The sequence below is a fragment of the Somniosus microcephalus genome, chromosome 1 (assembly GCF_052327205.1).
Source record: "Somniosus microcephalus isolate GS21.2 chromosome 1, FLI_Smic_1.0, whole genome shotgun sequence".
Lineage (NCBI taxonomy): Eukaryota > Metazoa > Chordata > Chondrichthyes > Squaliformes > Somniosidae > Somniosus > Somniosus microcephalus.
In genome coordinates, this window is record NC_140987.1 from 410,386,200 (window position 1) to 410,408,098 (window position 21,899).

At 50.6% G+C, this 21,899-nt stretch overlaps 1 protein-coding gene across 2 annotated transcripts in view; it reads right to left on the reverse strand.

The window, feature by feature from the left end:
- zc3h12b (zinc finger CCCH-type containing 12B) overlaps positions 1–21,899 on the reverse strand; it is a 140,230-nt gene that overhangs the window by 42,120 nt on the left and 76,211 nt on the right. The window contains exon 1 of one of the 2 annotated variants that reach the window (XM_085998921.1): positions 3,343–3,519. The exons of the other annotated variant lie outside the window; for it this stretch is intronic. The gene's annotated coding sequence lies outside the window, so the exon portion shown is untranslated. Of the gene's footprint in view, positions 1–3,342; positions 3,520–21,899 lie in introns of those variants that run through there. 2 annotated transcript variants of the gene reach the window in all.

The window sequence follows — 21,899 nt, forward strand, 5'->3', positions numbered from 1 at the left end:
TAATTTTTCACTCCCCAGTCCAGCTGAGATCAGCTAACTCAACGCCGACCTAGAATGGAACCTTGGTCTCTCTGGGCTTAGATACATGCTGCCTTCACCGGCCGAGCCACCAAGGCAGGCTACCTGAACATGTTCACATACATTCTGTGAAATTACCTTTAATCCTGTTACCAGAGTCAGCACAAATGCAGTGCATGGGTCTCCAACATCAGGCAATTTAAAGCCAAATGATACTAGTGTTTCCCTTTGTTCTTTAAGTTACTGTTTTCCCAGAAATCAAAAAAGTTACAAAAATAATCACCATCGTAAGTTAGCAGTGCTGATGTATAGATTTTCCTCTCCACTCCTACTCATGCATACGTACTAAATCCCCGGATTGTGCAGCAATTAGATAACCTAGCCCCTGAATTTATCCCTTTCCTGACAGCAATAAGTGCATTATTTGACCTCTTTTAAATCTGCCTCTTTCAAAGTTTCTCTTTCAACTTTGTAACTCCTGCAATGTTCAAGAATTAAAAGAAAAATACTTTGTTATTTTCCTCATTCAACTACAAGGTCAATAATTACAGGTTTCACAAATGATTACAAAATTATCAGCATAATGCTGCCTTTTACACAGTTGCTTCTGCAATCAGCCAGTCACTACTCACACAAGCAATTGAAGAGACCTCATGAGTAAAACGGAAATATCAGCAGTTTTGCAATGGCAAGTTTTGAAGTGCACCAGCTGTTCTGTTAATGTAACTGATAAGTTCACAGTTACAGATTCAAGCTGACTGACTAGCACTATCAACTCTTACACAGTACTCTTCAGTCTACTCTGTTTCCATAAGTCATAGTATTTCAAAAAACATTAAACACTTAAAAAGCATATGCAATCATAGAATTTTAAATCTCTCCCCCACTGTAGTCTCTGTACTCCAGAAAACAATCTTAATTATAGCTTTCTCCGAACATTACTCAGTACGATATCTACTCTACAGGAGAGTTTTCGGTTAAGTTTTATTTTCCTGGATTTCACATCACACTTTTGTTGTGAAAATTAAATGATTACAAAAAGGTTTTTTATCAAGTTTACTATGAGACAGCATCAAAATGGCCAAGCCTGAAATTAAAGCCAGGGAAATTTGGTGTTAAGGTTATTCTCACAAGAAAACTGCACCCTTTACAGCATTTTACAACTTTGAACAATTCCTGGCACCTTGATGTCAATAACACTCCCAACAAATCATGCTTGTACTTTGGAAATCCTGGTATAAATCACTTCAGAAAAACCTTTTTTTTTAAAGGAGCAAATTCCAACCAAAAAAATGTTGTTTTCAAATGAGTCTTAATTTTCAGCTACTGGCTTTACCTCACTTATATTAACAGGTACAAAAAAATCAATTTACAAGTTTTTCCACAAACATCACATATAAAATACTTGTTCAACGGCCTGGGAACAGTGCTGGTTAACGATGATGCAGTCGAGAAAGGAAATATAACTCGTGATTATATCAAACTAAATATTGAGATACTTTGGCCCTGCTTTTAATGGGGGAGGGGGAGGGGGAGGGTACGGTGCGTTCTCGCCCTGAGGTGGGCAGCGAAACTGGGGAATCTGGGTCATGGAGGCTTGGCTGATCATAACGGCCAGAACTCATTTCCATAAATTCTCCCAGAGTCCGGCCAGAAATACGACCTGGTGGGCGGGGGCGGGAATTCGGCGGCAGGAGGCCACAAGCCAGGGACCCGTGAGAATGGTCCCCGCCAGTCAGTTGGGAGAAGCCTGGGCAAGAGAGGCCCAGGGCTTCCCCGTGAGGCCTTGGAGGAGCGGCCCTGCTCCACCTGGCCCACAAGGATACCTTAAAAAAAATGAGCTGGCTTGCTTCAAAGAACAAGTTAATATCGGGACACAGCCGGGAAGGCAACGGGATTGGAGGGGGTAAATGACTGCTCTCATTGTAACTGCCCCCACCCGGTTTCCATCAGGCAGGGGAAGTCCAAATCAGGGCCTTTATTCCCGATAACTCTTAAAATGGTTAAAGTACAACAGATGTAAGAAATCACACAACACCAGGTTATAGTCCAACAGCTTTATTTGAAATCACAAGCTTTCGGAGCGCTGCTCCTTCGTCGACTTCACCTGACGAAGGAGCAGCGCTCCGAAAGCTTGTGATTTCAAATAAAGCTGCTGGACTATAACCTGGTGTTGTGTGATTTCTTACATTTGTCCACCCCAGTCCAACACCGGCATCTCCACACCAAAGTACAACAGGACCTCTTGTTTGTGAGCTGCGGCAGACACTTCAACAACTGATCTTCAATAACTTTAACATCAAGCATACCAACACTGTCCAGACAAGCCTCAAGTTTAGCTCTGGAGTTCAGGAGCATATGCACATCACAAGTACACAGGATTTGTTAACATTATATGTAGACACATATCCTAAAACCATTAAGAAATCACAAACATCAGGCTATTAGCAGTTTTTCCTCATATATGTCATTTCATTCTGTAAGTTCTTCATAGCTCAAGTGGACATATCACAAGACTGTTACAAGCCCACCATTACACTTTACTGAAATGCTAGTGACAAATACCTATATAATCTTAATACATCGGTATTAGTATTGATTTATAAAACTGGCAATAGTGCAAAGATCAATGCGATTAAACAGACGAAGATAATATCCACAAAATTTGTTCACAGACTCACAGCATTTATGGCACTGGAGGAAGCCATTCGGCCCACATGTGGCAATGCTAGCTTTTCAACTGGCGCTGTCTACTCTAATCCTGTTTCTCTGCCCTTTTCCCAAGCATTTTATGTTCTTCCTTTTCAAATGCGCAATAGCCACTTGTGGTAATGCATTCCCTATTCTAAGAATCGTGAGTAAGAAAATGTCTTCTAGCTTCCCTCTTTATTCTTCCTGTGATAATCCTATGTCTGTGCTCCCTTGTTACCAATTTGCCAACCAGTGGAACAATCTAGCACTAGTCACCCTCAAAACATTTCACAATTTCAAAAACATCTATAAAATATCCACTTAATTTTTCACACATTTCTTCATACTTTAACCTCTTGTCCTTGATATCGTTCTAGTGTTCAAAATAATTAAAGAGAGAGAGTACTAGCAAGCTGCAGCTCCGTGGATCTGAAATACTACAACCAAATGAAACACAAGCCATTTCTATTTTTAACACCTTTTATTAAAACCACTGATACAGCTGGTTTCCTATGTAATACTATCACCATATCACTGTCTCATAATATTAAAATGTCTAGATGTTGGGGTGGGGGAGAAAAACCAATCTACATCTGTTGAAAATATATTGTCCATAGCCCATAATATACTCACAGTAGAACAGCAGGTCTAAACTATGTTTTGTGGGTCTGTAATCCATTCTAGAGAGCTGTGTAACTATGCTTCTTCTGTTCTGGCAGGCACTGCGTCTGACTGCTTTGGGGGATTACCGGTCGTTCCCCTTTATCACATTCACACCCACCCACTGCTGTGACGCAACAAAACTCAGACAACAACGAACCGTGCACTAGTGCTGAGCTATTTCAGTGACGTCTATATCTGTATCAGCACTTTCATACGCCAAGCCCTAAGCTAGGTAATGAATACTAATTTGCCGTGGTTCACTCACAGCATTGAGAAATAATTACGGTACACAAATTAATCAAACAGATAATCATAACAAAAAAATACGAGGAGGTTTCCATATTTAAAGAAATGAACATTTTCCACTGAACCCCTAACTTTCCATGAATCATTAGGTTTATTCCAGAGTTTTGTTTTCATACTTGCAAGGTCTCTGTGCATCTTTGGTTGGTAAGTACACCACACTGTCAGGATCTGAGGCACACAGACCAAGAAGGTCCCAGGTTCAATTCCCTGCTCTATGGCAAGTTAGCTGATCTCGGCACAAATGGCAATCGGGGCGCTAGAATTGATGCTGTCACTGAACTAAGCACAGAAAATGATCTAAGCTAAGCTATGCTGGCTAGTGCACACATGGACATCAGGTGAGGACAGGGACAGTCTCAGCTGTGATGCCTTCCACAGCTGAATTGCCCAATGACACACTTAACATTTTCTGAAGCCCCATGCCACCAACACCACATAGCAGATGGCTTTTCAAGAAATTGCAGCTGTGTTGTCTGCTGTTTCCTGTCCATTAAAAATAAGGGATGGGAAATCACAGGCTGCATGCCCGCAATTTCCCAAGATCCATTTACTGCAAGCGTTGCTTCCCACTGTGAGTGCCAGACCACAGAATCAACCCTCATACTCCAACAACATTTGGCACATTCAATTATGGAGGGCATTCGTCAAGCCCAATGTGACTCAACATCCACACATGCCCACTTTTCACCAACCCTGGTTAATTTTCCATTCCAGGAGCATGTAGGCCGATTATAGCACTACCACTGCTACCCCATCCGAGATCAGCGAATTCAGCATGCATTAAGAATTGAATCTGGGGGACCTTTGGTCCTTATGGTTCAATGTATTATTAGGTGATGCTTATTAGGTGGAAGAGCTAGTGATAGAACTTTACTTCATTCTGGGTGCCAGGTGAACTACTATTTAACCACCATCATTTCATCGTTGCCCAAACACACCAATTTTCAATGCTGTTATTACTGCTAACTAAGTACTCCGTGACAGTGATATGCTAGTTTCAGTTTGGGTTAGGTTGGGCTCTGGGTCAGGTTATGGGTTCAAGCTCCATACCAAGACATGAGTGCACACTATAGGCTGACATTCCAATGCATTACTGAGGGAGTGCGCTAAAACTGGAAAGAAGGCAGAGTTGACATTCTGGATGGATGAGGCCAAAGGAGCTTCTTCAGCTGAATCTACCTTGCAAGCGTACAAGCCTAAGAACGCAAACAATGCATATGAGCAAGACGATGAGCGCAATCTTGCCAGCCCTGGGCAGGCTGGTATGGAGGCGGGACTGCCGGAAAAATGGCAGAATCTGGGGGAGGGTGCCCATCCCACCTCCGTACCATCTTGCCAGGAGGCGGATAGCCGACCCACACCGGGTCCCATCTCCTGAAGGCGGGAAGGGGATTACAGCCACTTAACTACCTGTTAACAGGTGGTTAACAGGCAGTTAAGAGGATTATTCCCATTTTTCCAAGTGAAGCGTGGGCTTCCCAACTTAGGGAAACTCCGCCAGGGTCACCGAGACGAGCAGTGGGTCTGCGGGGGTCGGAGGGGTCAAAAAGTGTGCTGTGATGGTAAGTGATGGGTGCAAGTGTGGAGAGGTAAGTATGTGAGGTGAGTGGAAAGTGAAAGAAAATGTTTACTTACTGTAATGATCAATAACATGTTCTATAGTGGACACTAGGTGGAGCCGTAGAGCTGTATGTATAAGACTACACTACCCAGCTGTATGTATATTAAGACTACATTACCCATGAGGCACTAGGCTACCCACAAAGCAGCAGTCAAGATGGATGCCTCTATAGATACTGTACCTAGTCCACATGTGCTCAATAAAAGTGTCTAGCAAAAGCTAGCTGTGTTCATAATAAGAATGTCTATTTATTAATGAACATAAGACTTACCTTTGTTTCTTCCTGCAGGCTTCAACAGTTGGGGATGCGAAGAGTCTCACACCTCACCGGCAGAGATGACAGATGGCTGCTGCATTCTCCGATGCAACAACCATCTAACTTCTGCAAAAGAAAGAGGTTTGATGAGTCTTGAATACAAGGACTCATCAAACAACATAGAAGGTCAGTGTTTGACAGCTTCACGGAGCTGTCAAACGGTAACAATTCATCTGTCAAAAAGTTTTGACAGGTGAAACGTCATACGCTGACGTTCTCTGTAACTGGCTTCCCCTTAATTGGCTTGCTGAGCCCACTGGGCGGGCTTAACAAGATCAAGCAAGGGAAAATAGTATGGGTTGGCCAGAAGTCGATGGAGGCGGGACATCGACCCGACAAGCAGCAGTCCCGCTTCCAACGCGCCCCCATTGGCAAAATCACCCCCTACATTTCTACACTACAGTTGTGCCTTGACTCAGTCAATAGCACCACTGAACATGCCAGTCACAAATGGAATTCCCAGGATATGACTCACTAATTAACCATTTGTGTATGCACATTCAGTAAAATGACACCAGTCAGTTTTGCATTAATTGTACCAGCGTATTTCCAATTCAGCTGCTGGCCTAAATGAAGGTCAGCCCCAACATGTAAACATTGGAGAGCGATGCACATAATTTGATTTCCTGAGAAACAGTCCTAGCAACTTGCCGTAATGAAAAAGGTCCTATACAGTTGCTTACCAAAAAACAACAATCCGCATATTTGTGCTTTGTAGTCACAGAAAAGCATTTATTCACCAAGCATCCAGAGCAAGCTCCACCCCAGCTAAACCGGGTAACTGCCAAAGCTCTGGTGGCACAACGAAAACTTACTGATATAGCGGGTGAACACAATAATACAAATTAGAGCTGCCTCCACCAGCTGGAATCAATCCTCAGGGTCGTCCTCAACCCCAGCCACTCAGAAAAGCTCACTCACCTTCATAATGCACCAAGTATACTATCACCTGTACAGTGTATACTATGAATATATCAACTTTATAGCCAAATAACAATTCCATTTTTTTTAATGATTTTGACAATTGGATGGACACTCATATTTTCTTTTGATCCGTTGTGCGTCTGACATGTGCAGAGTCCTATCACCGTGCTCAAGGGTGTCCAAACTAAGCTACAAGGAAATATGTTTCTCCCTTATGGAGCATATACTTCCTCCCAATGGACACACCCCGTTAACCTAAATTCAGGGAGCTTGGGGAAAGATTGAAAACAGCCAAGGCTTAAGGACTCCAAGTATGCACAGGAGTTTTGCTGGAGTTTATTCATATAAAACTGGGCAGCCTTTCAGAACAGGGCATTGGTAAGCTTCCAAAGTCTAGCTGTGACATACCTCTTACAGCGTTGGTTTATAGGATTATCTGCAAGAATTTCAACCCCCAATGGTAGAATTACCCCTCCAGGTCCCATTATGAACAAGACTGATCAATCATCAACTCTGCTCTGGAGTATGCAAACCTGACTGGTTCAGGTATCAGATTACTGAGTCTGCCATGTAGACTCAAGCCAATTTTTCATCGAAAGGCATATCATCTTGGAGCCAAATCAACCCCAGAGCCACTGCTTACCTCCAAAAGAGGATAATCACTAGTTGGTCATTAAACAAATGGCAAGTGTGGGTGTGAGGCCTTGCTAAGCAGAAAAATGATACCAGGATCTCCTCATGAGCAGCATAATGCATGTAAAACCTGAGTGCATTGCCACTATCCTCCTGACCATAGCATGAACACAGATCCTACCTCAGTGAATGGCAGTTCCACTAGTTACAGATACAACGCTTCACCAGCAAATGCTTGCTTCTCTGAAACCAAATCATGATAGCTAGACCTTGATTATATGAGCACACAGTCTCATACTTAGCCTCCAGGGAATCCCTCCAGTAGTCAAGCCTCAGATGTTCCTCACCAGCTATATGACAGAGCGTGGAAGATGGACTGCAGGGCAGCTTGTGATGTGTAGCCACCTTGGTTCTCTCAATGTCTAAGTTCAGTGCCACATACCAGGTTTACTCACCACCAGCTACTTAATCCAGGTTCTTGTGTAAGGTGGCTTTGCCAAAGAGATGCGCCTGGGATGAAACCGACTCCCCCTCCAGGATGCTAAGTAACAGTGAAACTTCAAACTACCATTATGCGGATTTTGAAGCTGGATCCCAGATTTGACCTTGTATGCACACAGCTTTCAGCTTCTTCATGATGGCTGTATGGGGCGTTAGGTAAAAAGTAGGATCCCGATTTGCAGAGTCATTTAGGCTCCCACCTGTTTCGGGCCAGAGCATTGGCTGCTCATTTGCAGGATCGTCTGAAAATCACACAAGGCGGCCAAGGGGCAGGTGATTTTTTTTCCAATTTTCAACTGGCAGTCGTGCTTTTTCCGGCGTAAACAGGGACAGGGGACATTTGAAAATCACACCCAGTGTCTTCAGAAGCAAGGAGGAAAGCAAGGAGGATTTTTTTTTTAAAGAATGACCTTTCTTTTAAAGACAATTTTAAAAATCAGGTGACTGAACTCCCAGGAACATGTGGCACTTGGTGTTTTCCATTTTGCCCCAGGTATTGCAAACATTGTAAAACTATGAAAAGAATGGCCTTCAATAGAAATCCTTGTGAACGCTCCAGTGCGTCAGAATCACTTTATATTCAACAGACGTTACATAAAAGGATTCCAAGTGTATTACGAAGATTTACCCCGAGCAGAAGGATTACAAAAGTGGAACTGTCACGTCTCGTTGTGTGCATGTTTGAATCACTTAGTTACAGTGTTAAATATAGCCAAGTGTAAAAACAGTAGTAAACAGTCAGATGAATTATGTGTATGTGGAGCAATAATGAAACAGGAAACGTAACACAAACTTGTAAATCCTAATTGAAGCGGGTGCTCTCACTTCTACTGTGCATTTTTTTTGTGTGAGACTAAGTATAAAACACAAATGTGTTACTTTAAAAAATGCCCTGCATTTATATAATGATCCTCGTGTAAAAGACTGTTGCTGAGGATACCAAGTAAGGAAAAGAGGAATTTGGTGCGGACTGGGGAATTGAAGGCATGATCAAAGAAACGGGATTTTAAGGCAGCTTTTGCAAGGACAGAATTAATGAGATAAAGTGGTTAGGTAGAGAAGTCCAGAAGGCCGGGGCATAGTGACTGAATGATCAGCCTTGGATGGAGCAGGGAACAAACATCAGAATGTGGGACATCGTAAAAGTGAAAGTACAGACATACAAATATCACCTTAAGCTTAAAAAAACTCAAATTATTAGCATTTGTGTACTAATTTTAGTTGTGTATTTTGTGCTATTGCTATATATTTGTGCATTTTGGCAGAATGCAATTTCAGCATCTGCCACAAAGATAAAGTTCCACAGCTTCCCTTATGGCTCCGTTGGGAAATTCAAAGTGTAGCTGAGCCATACAAATTGTTCAAAGTTTTACCATTGTATTTTTCATAGTATTGTTTGTTCATGATTCACCCCAGTATAATAAATTTTATACACGTGAAAGCACCTAGTTATTGGCCAATTCACAGAGGCGCAGACCAAGGTACATCTCACAAACCGGGTTCAATTCCTAGTCTGTGCTCAGTTAGCTGATCTCACGATAGAGGCACTATGAGTGGCCTGCATGCTGTATATGCAGTGATGGTGCATTTTCCTGGGTTTGGATAGTCGAAGATCAGACCCAAAGCCAGCCTGAAGGTGCAGTCTGGGACAGAGGCAGCCACTTAGGAGTAACAGTTACTCTTGCAATGATAATATTGAGGGTGCCATGTGCTCAAGATTCTCACACTGAATGGAGCTGCCCCATTTGTCATTGCAGCTCCCTGGAATATCGGAATTTGAAACCAAACACATCCTACTGAGTTCTGGTAATGAGCTCGTCCAAGGAAAGGTTTGCTCTTCCTCTCCCCTCCCCCCCCCCCCATCCCGTCCCGTCCACTCGAGACCCGATGCTCAGCCTCGCCCCACTCGCCTGACCAAGTTACCAACTGGTGTTACAGCCAATGCGCACTCTTCTCACTGGCACTTTTAACATTCAGAACCCTTGATTTTAAACAGTTTCAACATATTTAAAGAGTTGGAATACAGTGATTAGTCTGGTTGCCATGCCACACAAAGAAAAAAATTGGAAAGGATGCACAGAAGACCAACATATGTAAAACCAATGAGCCATGAGGGAGGATTAGAGAAGCTTAAACTTTAGTACAGAGAGGGAGGTCTCACTGAAGTATATGAAACATTGAATGATATAGATAAACAGAGATTGGTACTTCAAAGTACGTAAACACAGTGCAGCAAAAGGACACAAGTAGAATGTAAAAAGTAAATTTAATACAGATAAATGAAGAAGAACTACTTTACTTAAAAAGATAAGACAGATAGAGATAGAGATAGAGAGATGGATAGAGAGTTAGATAGACAGACAGGTAGATAAATAGATAGGAAAGAAGAAATCCATGAGATTTGAATTCCCAGCCTGTCTAAACAATGTTCTTTACCCTCATCTTCTAGCCTCCTATCTTCTAACTCTGGATCACAGAACGTCTCCTGCTTCCTCCATTCCACTATCTTAGGCCAATCCTTCAGTCACTATGACCGCAATATTAACCCCCTATGATGGGCAGGAGAGGGTCGGGGGGGGGGGGGGGGTGTTAAAGACTTAAATATAATATGGGGAACGCGTCTCCAATGCCGGCCTGCTGCCTTTTTACGGTGGTTGATGTCGGGGCATCAGGATGTCCCACCGTGGAAAAGCGGGACACTTCATTAACATATTTAAATTGGGCTCCCACAGTGCAATTGGGAGCCCGCTTTACAATTCACTGCTACAGCATGGCTTCCCCAAGGGTCGGGAAACCAGCAGTGGAAGGGAGGCAGGAGCTGCATGCTCCACAAGGTAAGCACCTTTATCAGCACTCAGGAGGAGTGTTCCTCACGGCACCTCAAGGAAGCCTACAGCCTCTTACCACGCCGATTGAGGCCACTCCCCTCTCTCTTCCCTCCCCCCCACCCTTCACCCCAAACCCGCTGATCAGGGTCTCTCTCCACAACCCCCACCCCGATCTCTCTCTCCCTCTGCTGATCGCGGTCTCTCTCTCCCCCCACCGATCGCAGTCTTTCTCCCTCCCGCTGATCGCGGTCTCTCTCTCCTCCTGCCGATCGCGGTCTCTCTCTCTCCTCCCGCCGATCGCGGTCTCTCTCCCCCAGACGATCGCGGTCTCTCTCTCCCGCCGCCAATCGCAGTCTCCCTCTCCCCCTGCCGATCGCGGTCTCTCTCTCCCCCCGCCGATCGCGGTCTCTCTCTCTCTCACCCCCCGCCGATCGCGGTCTCTCTCTCCCAGACGATCGCGGTCTCTCTCTCCCGCCGCCAATTGCAGTCTCCCTCTCCCCCTGCCGATCGCGGTCTCTCTCTCCCCCCGCCGATCGCGGTCTCTCTCTCTCACCCCCCGCCGATCGCGGTCTCTCTCTCCCCCACCGATTGTTGCCTCTCTCTCCCCCCGCCGATCACGGTCTCTCTCCCCCCCCGCCGATTGTTGCCTCTCTCTCCCCCCACCGATCGCGGTCTCTCTCTCTCCCCCCGCCGATCACGGTCTCTCTCTCCCCCTGCCGATCGCGGCCTCTCACCCCCCACCGATCGCGGTCTCTCTCTCCCGCCGCCGATCGCGGTCTCTCTCTCCTCCTGTCGATCGCGGTCTCTCTCTCCCCCCGCCAATCGCAGTCTCCCTCTCCCCCTGCCGATCGCGGTCTCTCTCTCCCCTCGCCGATCGCGGTCTCTCTCTCTCTCACCCCCCGCCGATCGCGGTCTCTCTCTCCCCCACCGATTGTTGCCTCTCTCTCCCCCCGCTGATCACAGTCTCTCTCCCCCCCCGCCGATTGTTGCCTCTCTCTCCCCCCACCGATCGCGGTCTCTGTCTCTCTCCCCCCGCCGATCACGGTCTCTCTCTCCCCCTGCCGATCGCAGTCTCTCACCCCCCACCGATCGCGGTCTCTCTCTCCCGCCGCCGATCGCGGTCTCTCTCTCCTCCTGTCGATCGCAGTCTCTCACCCCCCACCGATCGCGGTCTCTCTCTCCCGCCGCCGATCGCGGTCTCTCTCTCCTCCTGTCGATCGCGGTCTCTCTCTCCCACCGATCGCGGTCTCTCTCTCCTCCTGTCGATCGCGGTCTCTCTCCCCTATTGTCGATCGCGGTCTCTCTCCCCCACTGATCGCGGTCTCTCTCTCCCCCTGCCGATCGTGGTCTCTCTCTCCCCCTGCCGATCGCGGTCTCTCTCCCCCTGTCGATCGCGGTCTCTCTCTCCCCCTGCCAATCGTGGTCTCTCTCTCCCTCTGCTGATCGCGGTCTCTCTCTCCCCCTGCCGATCGCGGTCTCTCTCTCCTCCTGCCGATCGCGGTCTCTCTCTCCCCCCGCCGATCGCGGTCTCTCTCTCCTGCCGATCGCGGACTCTCTCTCCCCCCGCCGATCGCGGTCTCTCTCTCCCCCAGCCAATCGCGGTCCCTCTCTCCCCCAGCCAATCGCGGTCTCTCTCTCCTCCTGCCGATCGCAGTCTCTCTCTCCCCCGTCGATCGCGGTCTCTCTCCCCTGTCGATCGCGGTCTCTCTCCGCACCCCGTCAATTGCGGTCTCTCTCCCCCACCGATCGTGGTCTCTCTCTCCCCGTCGATTGCGGTCTCTCTCTCCCCCCCTGCCCCCCCCCCCGATCGCGGTCTCTCTCTCCCCGTCGATTGCGGTCTCTCTCTCCCCCCCGCCCCCCCCACCCCCAATCGCGGTCTCTCTCTCCGCCCGCCGATCGCGGTCTCTCTCTCCCTCTGCCGATCGCGGTCTCTCTCCCCCATCGATCGTGGTCTCTCCCTCCCCCTGTCGATTGCGGTCTCTCTCTCCCTCCCCCCCGATCGCGGTCTCTCTCTCCCCCTGCCGATCGCGGTCTCTCTCTCCCCCTGCCGATCGCGGTCTCTCTGTCCCCCACCGATCGCGGCCTCTCTCTATCCCGCCGATCGCGGTCTCTCTCTCCCCCCGCTGATCGTGGTCTCTCTCTCCCCCCGCCGATCGCGGTCTCTCTCTCCCCCTGCCGATCGCGGTCTCTCTCTCCCCCTGCCGATCGCGGTCTTTCTCTCCCCCGCCGATCGCGGTCTCTCTTCCCCCCACCGATCGCGGTCTCTCTCTCCCCCACCGATCGCGGTCTCTCTCTCCCCCCGCCGATCGCGGTCTCTCTCTCCCCCCGCCGATCGTGGTCTCTCTCTCCCCCCGCCGATCGCGGTCTCTCTCTCCCCCTGCCGATCGCGGTCTCTCTCTCCCCCCGCCGATCACGGTCTCTCTCTCCCCCCGCCGATCGTGGTCTCTCTCTCCCCCCGCCGATCGCGGTCTCTCTCTCCCCCTGCCGATCGCGGTCTCTCTCTCCCCCCGCCGATCGCGGTCTCTCTCTCCCCCCGTCAATCGCGGTCTCTCTTCCCCTGCCGATCGCGGTCTCGCTCTCCCCCACCGATCGCGGTCTGTCCCGCCGCCGATCGCGGTCTCTCTCTCCCCCTGCCGATCGCAGTCTCGCTCTCCCCCTGCTGATCACGGTCTCTCTCTCCCCCACCGAACGCGGTCTCTCTCTCCCGCCGCCGATCGCGGTCTCTCTCTCCCCCACGATCGCGGTCTCTCTCTCCCCCCGTCAATCGCGGTCTCTCTTCCCCTGCCGATCGCGGTCTCTCTCTCCCCCACCGATCGCGGTCTGTCCCGCCGCCGATCGCGGTCTCTCTCTACCCCTGCCGCGGTCTCTCTCTCCCCCTGCCGATCGCGGTCTCGCTCTCCCCCTGCTGATCGCGGTCTCTCTCTCCCCCACCGAACGCGGTCTCTCTCTCCCACCGCCGATCGCGGTCTCTCTCTCCCCCACGATCGCGGTCTCTCTCACCCTGCCGATCGCGGTCTCTCTCTCCCCCTGTCGATCGCGGTCTCTCTCTCTCTCCCCCTACCGATCAAGATCTCTCTCTCTCTCCTGCCGATCGCGGTCTCTCTCTCCCCCCACCGATCGCGGTCTCTCTCTCCCCCAGCCGATCGCGGTCTCTCTCTCCTCCTGCCGATCGCGGTCTCTCTCTCACCCGTCGATCGCGGTCTCTCTTCCCCCGTCGATCGCGGTCTCTCTCTCCCTCTGCCGATCGCGGTCTCTCTCTCCCCCTGCCGATCGCGGTCTCTCTCCCCCACTGATCGCGGTCTCTCTCTCCCCCATCGATCGCGGTCTCTCTCTCCCCCCGCCGATCGCGGTCTCTCTCTCCCCCACCGATCGCGCTCTCTCTCTCCCCCCGCCGATCGCGGTCTCTCTCTCCCCCTGCCGATCGTGGTCTCTCTCCCCTCGCCGATCGCCGGTCTCTCTCTCCCCCCGCCGATCGCGGTCTCTCTCTCCCCCTGCCGATCGCGGTCTCTCTCCCCCTGCCGATCACGGTCTCTCTCTTCCCACACCGATCGCGGTCTCTCCCGCCGCCGATCACGGTCTCTCTCTCCCCCTGCCGATCGCGGTCTCTCTCTCCCCCTGTCGATCGCGGTCTCTCTCTCTCTCTCCCCCTGCCGATCAAGATCTCTCTCTCCCCCTGCCGATCATGGTCTCTCTCTCCCCCTGCCGATCGTGGTCTCTCTCCCCCCGCTGATCGCGGTCTCTCTTTCCCCCTGCTGATCGCGGTCTCTCTCCTCCCACCGATCGCGGTCTCTCTCCACCCACCGATCGCGGTCTCTCTCTCCCCCACCGCTTCTGGCCTCTCTCTCCCCCAGCCCCGATCACCGATCTTGCCTCAGACCATCCCCAGGGGTTCATGGCTGTGGCCTCCTGCCACTGGTATTCCCTCCCAGCCGCTGGGATGTTAATTTGGCTGGTGGCCGGGCGGAAAATGCAATGAATAATGATAATGAGATCCTGTCGTTAAGTTCGGCAGGACAGCCACGTCTCTGCATCCCCGGCCTTGCTGGATTCTTCGGCCATTTTTGGTCTCCCCGCACCCTCTTCGCCTTCCTGTAAATATCAGGGCCAATGTCTCTGCTCCTTGGAACACACTCCCAAGTCATTTTGGTGGCTAATCAAATTTTCCCAGAATTGGTTGTGGACTTTGTAGGATTCGCAAAATTGGACTTTGTATTATAAAGGGTCAAATGGCAGAAGAGGCCATGATTTTTAAAGACTGTTTTAAAAGCCCAGAAAAAGGGGCATACAAAATGGCCGCCATACCATGTGACCGGCTTATTGGGACATTTTTAAATGGTTCCTGCGAATCCTCAGACAGCTTTGTGGATTCAACCCACAGTAAGTTCTGGAAGCCGTTTCTGAGAGAACAAAACCAGACCCACACATATACATATGGATTAGATGCAGATCCAGTCAAGATCGGCCTGGAGACAGAGGCCATCTAAATGTTGACCCAGACAAAAGGGGGCAATTTCATATTCATGAGAACAGCACCAAGGACTAGATAACGAGATCAGCAGGACATTAAAAACAATGAAGGTCATTCCAGACCAGAGATGGGCCTTTACCGGCCATCTAAAACATTTTAAAATATAATAACTACCCCGCTGTGCTCCCAGCCCGCCAAAAGTTAAACAAAGACTAACCTGATTTTGGGCGGGAAGTGGAGGCTCCTGAAGGAAAGGTATAATTGGAGGAGTGGGAGTTGAACAGTAACAGTTACACACAGAGACACACGACCGGGTGGCAGTGGAACAAGAGGAGTTGGTTTGGGAGAAGATCAACGAGCTCCTCTCCACCATCGGAGGAGGAAGAAGAATTAAGCCAACATCAAGAAGGCCGTTCGAAGCCGGCGTCCCGCCCCGGGGAAAAACATCGGGAGATCATCGACCATCCCCGGGCTGTTGCCGAAACGAGAGGCCATCGAGCCAACTTGGGAGAAGAAACAAAAAAATAAAACCCCGAGAGAAGAAACCTTCCAGCCACTCCGGCTCGGGAAGAGACGAAAAGTAAACTGAAGGAACCTATATGAAGACCAGCCCAAGGCTCCTCTGACCGGGGTCGAGCCGACGATCCTCGACCCCGCCGACATCCAGGCCCGCCGGTGTCCAGCCGCCCCGACCCCCACCTCAGGAGAGAGGTGTGGCGCAGCTCACAGGGGTTCCACGATCCACGAGGAGACGGGGCGCCTGAAGGGATCAAAACACAGACTTGTTTTCAAAACCTGGTACTTCCTAGTTGGATTGGTGAGCATGTTTCTGGCCCTTCACAATCAGATCTAGATAGGTTTAAGGGGGTGGATTTAAGGGTACAATTAACATGAGTTATTGTCCCTCGATGTTCCATGTGTTTCCTTATTTCATGATGATCTTTGTAGAGTATAGGATGCCTGTATTTGCCTTAGTTAGTATTGTGTCGTTATGATTTGTTTGTGTTTTTCCCTCCCATGTACTCTCTTATCTGCTTGCATTTGATTTATTTTTCCTTATGCAATAAAATTTCATTTTGTTTCATCAAACTTGGTCTACAAGAGTTTTCTCTACATTGTAGTTCCTGCCCCAAACTCCAGAGTACAGAATCTAAGGGGCGAGTGGGTCGAACCACTCAAGGTTTTACTGTGCAAGAGAGAGAGGCCTCTAGAGAGAGAAACCTCTGCGATCTAAAACCCCTTACATAAAATGGTGACCGCGGCAGGACTCTGGCAGCAGGATTGCAATGTAGTAGATCCAAGTTTGAATGGTCGAAATGCAATGGATGAGAGGATAGCGGATTATGTCTTTGGCAAGGTAAATCTCACTAAGCAGTGGATTTCCGATCTCTTGCTGGATGGGCGTCCGGTGGACGCAGCCATCAGGTGGACAGAGAGCAAAGAGCATAAGAAGTCAGTGGAGAAGGCAGTGTGGCTGATGTGTTACAAGAAGCAGGTCCAGATTTTGGACCGGGTCGTTGCAGCACAGGCAGCCAAGATCACAACCCAGGCAGCAGAGATAGAGGAAAAGGCCATGGGAGGGGAAAAACTCATCACAGCACTTCACGCGCTGAATCAGGAGCGCCAAGTGGTAGCTAGTCAACATCAGGCTAGGATAGAGTACCTGGAGTGCCAGGTTACTGAGGCAAAGATTAATGAAACGAGGATACGGGAGAGAAACGCCCGCCTCGCACAACAGCTAAGAGTGCAGGAGGAGAGAGTAGTGGAGGTTAAGGCAGCTTACAAGCTAGCCCTCGAGCACGGGTTTGAGAGCACAGACCACGGCCCCTGCCAAAAGACCATAGAGGACCTAAGAATGGCCCTGGTAAAGGCAAAAGGCATGGTGTGTCTCGTCAGCCCGAAAGCTAGTCACATGGACTTTTTAAAAGGAATCAAAACAGCCGATTCCAGCTGAGGTAATTGTGGTACCAGCCACCGAGCCCTCAGCACCGCCGAGCTATAGTGAGACTTGGCCGGAAAAGGAGGGGGTAGTGAAAGAGGAGGTAGCCGAGGTGGAGTATGAGGAAGAACCACTGGTAGCAAAGCCGGGACCGGCACCAATGTGTCCCGCTCGGCACCAGAGGTTCGGTCCCAATGCTGCCGATGGCGGTATCGGATCCCACCAGAACCAGCTCATGGTGCCCTACGCTGGCCCGCAATTAAGGTCCATGGCGAGCCACCTCACATGACTCACAGTAAAGGGAGATCCCTCGATTCATTTCAGGGAGATAGAGGAAACAGCAGCCATTAATGACTGTGATGAACAGGAACAGGTGAAACTGTTGCTTTTCTCCCTGGATTGCACAATCCTTCAGTGCCTCTCAGAGGATAGTAAGAGGGGACGGAAAGGGTATGCGGATCTCAGGGAGGAAGTTTTAGAAGTAATGGGAGTGGACGACGGTAGTCCGTTCGACCGTGTGGAAGGGACCGTGCAGCTATCTGGAGAACCCCCACGGGTTTTCGCAGAAAGGCTGTGGCCAATGTATCGACGCAGCTGTCCGGGTATGCCTGAACGGGTTGCAATGAGTGACGAACAGCGGGTTCATTGGCTCCGTTGCTTGGTTACCAACAGCTTGCCAGAGATACGGGCCCGAGCCAGATCTTGGTTTGATCCCCAAGGTCCCGGCGTCACGGAAGAGACGGTACTCCGTCAGCTAAATGTTGCGTACAAGAATTGTAGAGGTCAGGAAACACCTCGCCAGAAGGGAAAGGTGCATGAGGCAAAACCCGCAGCCCCAAGCCAGAAGGAGTGGCGTCAGGAGGGGAATCACCCTGTCCAAGCCAAACTCAATTGCTACGGGACATTGGCGCAAGGACTGTAGAAATCCGTGGAAGGATAATAAAGGGAGATTTCCCGCAGCCCAAGCCCAAGCCGCCGCCCCAGCACCAGCCCAAACCGTAGCTCCTGCCCCAGCACAAGGAGCTGGTGCAATTATGGATCCCGCTGCGATTGAATCAATCATAGAGACAATGCGGTCTCTGACGATTTCGCTGGGGAAAATAGCTGTCACCACCGGTCTTGTCGCTCCCGAAACCCCGACCGCTGTGCCCAAGTGACTAGAGTCGGCGCAGCCCGTCTACCTGTGTGCGCTGCGATATAATGTATGGAGACGACCCCTCGTGGAGATGGAAGTGGAGGAGGTGAAAGGGACCTATCTGTTGGATACGGGAGCATCGTGCACCGTAATCCACGCAGATAACCCCACCGCCTCGCCTCTGTCCACCGGGGTCCCATACCTCCTGTCGGGCTTCATGGGCGAAGAACAGGCTGGCGCACATTCCCTTCCCCTCTCCATTCGTTTAGGACCACTCCGCACCACGTGGAAGTGTACACTAATGAAGTGGGAGGTGGGAGGTGGAACGGGAGTCCTGGGGTCTGATTTTTTGGTGGCCCACGGGATCCACGTGGACCTGAGAAATCATTGTCTCTGGGGAGCGGGTATGAGTGTGAAGGAGATAGAGAGTGTTAAGGAAAACCCTACAAAGGCGCGGGTTGGCCGGCGAGAAGTAAAATTCTTGGGTCTAACCCTATGCGCTGGCGAGAGAGCCGTAGACCAGGAGGATAGACCGGAACCGGTGGAAAATCCACCGGTCTACGCCACTCGCACAGTGGAGGTGTCCCGACGCAACAAGTGGTTTCGCATGAAGCGGTGCAAACTGTTTAAGCCGGGTGCAAGAGCATCAGCAACTGAAGCCAGGTCTGAGGGTAAAGATCCTCAGCCTGAGGTGCGCGATGAGTCGCAGACCACGCAAGCTGGCATTGTAGCCTGCTTGGAAGGAGAAGCTGTCCCGCCCACCTGGGGGGAGGTTTCCCCGATGGCCTGGGACTCGGACGAGGAGGGGCCCGAACAACAAGGTCCCGCCCTCGACACGATTCTGGAGGAGGTGGAGTCGGAGGACGGAGGTCCCGCCCTCGACTCGAGCGTGGGGGGAGGTAGAAATTGGGGGCGGAGATCCTCCACCTGTAGGGACAGGTGAGGAGGAGCCGTCTGCCACAGACCCAAATCCCGAAGGGGCGGAGCCTGAGGGGAGGGAGCCGAAGCCCATAGTCGTGGAAGAGCCACGGGCTGTGAGAGCTAAAGTCCCACCCGAAGGTCCACTCGCCAAGGGAGCCTGCCTGAATCCCAAAGGGGCGGAGCCTGAGGGAAGGGAGCCGAAGCCCACAGTCGTGGAAGAGCCACGGACTGTGAGAGCTAAGGTCCCACACGAAGGTCCACTCGCTAAGGGAGCCACACCCAAAGTACCTTTTCGCAGGTCGATTCATACGCCTCAGCCAGTAAAACCTTGGCCCGAGTCCCCCGCTCCCAGTAAACGCCGACTTGAGAAATCCTTGACAAAACGCAGTCCCCAATTAACAGCAAAAGGCTGCGGGGAACCCAAGCCACAGATCACTGCAGCCCCGCCACAGGGAGCGGCGAGCTGCAGTCCAATCAGGGATTAGGCAAGTCGCCCGGTGATGGGCGGCGCTGTACATAGTTTAAGTTTAAGGTGTGTAAATGTTAAAATGATTAGAGTTTAAGTAGTTTTAAATCTGCCCAGTATGTGTGTAGTTTTGGATCGAGGTCGAAAGACCCGATCATGCCGTCACCTAAGCCAGAATCTCTCGGGAGCCTGGCTATATTGTGTGATTTGTTGCAGAAACCAGGCGAAAGATGAGAGGGATCCTCGTCGCGTTCGTGACGATCGGGTGGAGCTGGGCCTATCGGGGCCGCACTAAGGACTCCACCATTTATGGGTGCTCTGGGGACAGAGGCCCCATCGCGACTGACGGAACCGGCCCACGGGACGCTGAAGAGACTGCCACGTACTTCCATGAAGGAAGATGGCCAGGCTGGCTGGGGTCGAACTCTACTGAATACTCCAGCCAGACGGGGTTTGCGTACAGAGAAACGTCTCTGATGTGCCCCAGAGTGCGGATCATTGCACCCAGAATAAGCGTCACCGTAGGAAGGAGGATTTGCCTGGAGTGCAGTGGACATGTACCTTTGGATCGTTGGTGGTGGCTGCGCAAGTTGAGCAGCACCATGAAGAACTCCACTGTGGAGTGGGAGAGACTGGGTAACAACACCCATCGGACGATTACGGGAACTCATGGGGGGTTGAGTGTCTGTTGGGACAAATGGTGGGAACCAGATGAGGGGATCTACATCTGTATGTGGGGTTCAGAACGGGCTTGCCCCACAGGCGTCTCCATCTTTTTCCAAAGACAGTGGCAGGATGCTGGACAAGGAATGAGGTGGGACGTCAGCACACGGGCGTGCGGAGTCTCATACTCTCAGATCCCAGTAAATGCCACTGAGCTCATCACCCGACCCCGCAAGCCCCTGCCTACAATTCCAGCAGCTAAAGCCCTCAAGGAAGGGTGCCCCACCACGACAAAGGGACCCGGGAACGGATTGGTATTGGTACCCACAGGTCAGGTACTGTACCAAGGGGTCCACTACGCGGTGGCTTCGGTGATTTTAAACCTCACCGAGGTACGACTGCCAGAGTGGTGCCCCAGGGAAACGGAGCAATTATACCAGGTCCTGTTAACAAACATGTTTAAACAGTTTTACGAATTCGACTTTGCCGATGTCGACAGAGCCGAATTGTACACCACACCACATGAGGTCTTGGACAGAGTAGGGAGACAAAGAAGGGGTGCAGTAAATGATATTTTCACAGCTTTTAACACAGGAACTTCCGTCATCAACACACTGGATGACGTGGAGCTACAAACCCAAATCAATGGTTTGAAAACACAGATAAGAAAGATACTGACTGATGAGAATAAGGTAGTGGGTTCTGAGTTACATGAGGACCAGGCCATGACACTACACTTAAAAGAGATAATAGCTGAGCTGGAGAAACACGCCAAAACGGTAAATGCCCTCATTAGGGAGGATCGGAATGCGTCCGATCAGGCTGCGCAGAACGAAGCTTGTGTGCTATACGGGGCGTGGTTACTGGACGAGGGCCGCAGTAATCTGGAGGATTTGAAGCAAGGTTTCTTCCCATACTGGATCAGCAACAAGCACCTTGCAGCCCTCCACCCTTTTGAGAATACATTGAGTCCGTGCCAGCTCAGACTAACTTCAGAGGCCTACCCAGTCCCAGTGGACTGTGGACGGTCTAATCATACCATTATGGGTATAGTGATAAGAATGCCGGTGATGGGAAAGACAGCTAAACCCGCCCCAGTATACAGGGTGGAGAACATTGGAGTCATTCAGGGGGGTGCGCACATTCGCTACACGGGGGTCCCACATTACGTCATTCGATGGGAGCATGCAATGACGGGTACCGACCTCTCGGGGTGCTGGAGCCGGGGGGCACACATCATCCTATGTCCCCAGCACTTGAATGCCCATTTAAAACCACAGTGCGGGTTCAGAACTGCTGGCGCAAAGCCTATAAATTGCACCATGGAGGCAATGGCACAAGGCCATGTGCCCCCGCAGGTGGCATATATAGGTGGGACATACTGTGTCACCACTGCAGCGCCCCACTACCAGCATGGACAGCACGGTTGGTGTCTGGTTAGTGACAGCAGCTTCTGCTTCAAGCCCAGGGCAGAAGTTCAAGTGGCCCAAGAGCGAATTGTCCCCATTCCTGAACCTTCCACTGTTCACATCACTGTGAAAGAGAATTTCACCGATCTGCAGTGATTCGTTGCACATTTTGGATATATCATTCCCCCTCTCCCTGAACACCTCACCAAGATATTAAAAGCCGTTGTTGTTTCACAGAAACACTTCTACACACTGGAGCAGAAGACTTTAGAGATAGGGGCAGACATATTGGACATAGTGACCCCACCGTGGTGGGACCTGTTCACTAATATAGAAGTCCCTTCCTGGATTAGGATAGCCTCCCACATTCTTGTAGTGTGCCAGGTTATCATTGTAG